A 1019-nucleotide genomic window follows, 5' to 3' on the forward strand; every position below is an offset into this window, starting at 1 on the left:
TTAAGAAGAGGATCTTAAAACTTTCTCCACCACTGTTCAGTACTGCATCTCCCTGTGCTTTGAGTGATAAATACCATTTTGATACAACGCCATGAACAAATGCTGCCCTCTAGTGGTCCCTAAGTTGACTAGATCAGTTCCTGCAATGAGGCAAAGAAATTCTCCTGCACCATCAGTACTGTTTCACTTATTATATCAAGGGTGTGGGTTTTGTTTCAAATTTCGGGAGACACATATGAAATGGCGGATGTTGGGGTCCTCCAGCTCCAGTCTTCTTCAGTTTCATGCACCAAGTTGTGCCTTTTCTGCATCAGTTTATTGTATTTTGTCAAAATAAAAGTCAAGTTTTTGGGGTCTCTGTCAAGAAAAGGCTTCCTGTGCTGGTCCTGAATGGTGTGCTGTAACTGTGTTTATTTAGATCCATCCCAAGAGATGGATAAAAACAATATTCAAAGCAGCAGAGACATATCCTGACTTTAGCCTCTAGTATGGCTCAAGCATCAGAAACACTGGATCCTACACTTCCAGTAATATAACCACAATCACAGTTTCACTGGAATCAATTCCCCATTTAGTAACACAAACTTCGTTAGAAAATTGTCATCATGACTTAGCTCCCTCCCTGTTTTCCCTGTAACTACTGTATGTGGAAAAATCTGAAGGCTGAATAATGTGTCACTCCGGCAGCTCCCCACAAAACTCAGAAATTCAGTTAAGCAGGGTGTTGCTCATCTGATGAGTAGGCCCACACTGCCTACTCAAGTGGCAGGAAACACTGACAAATAGGAACGAAAATAGACTCCGGCTGTAAATGAGCTTTTTTGGAGAAAATTCAGTCAGTCAATATTTAAATGAAAAAGATACTCAACTATTTCAATTTTCAACCATCTCAGTGTTCTGTGTCTCCTGAAAGAGAGGACTGGACTGTAATCAATGGAAAGTACGTCAATCTATCCGGAGCACTACGGACACATTTCAGTGCAGGGGAAAGGAGAAGTTATCAGTCAACATTCTTAAAC

This window comes from Epinephelus moara, chromosome 14, assembly GCF_006386435.1.
Source record: "Epinephelus moara isolate mb chromosome 14, YSFRI_EMoa_1.0, whole genome shotgun sequence".
Classification (NCBI taxonomy): domain Eukaryota; kingdom Metazoa; phylum Chordata; class Actinopteri; order Perciformes; family Serranidae; genus Epinephelus; species Epinephelus moara.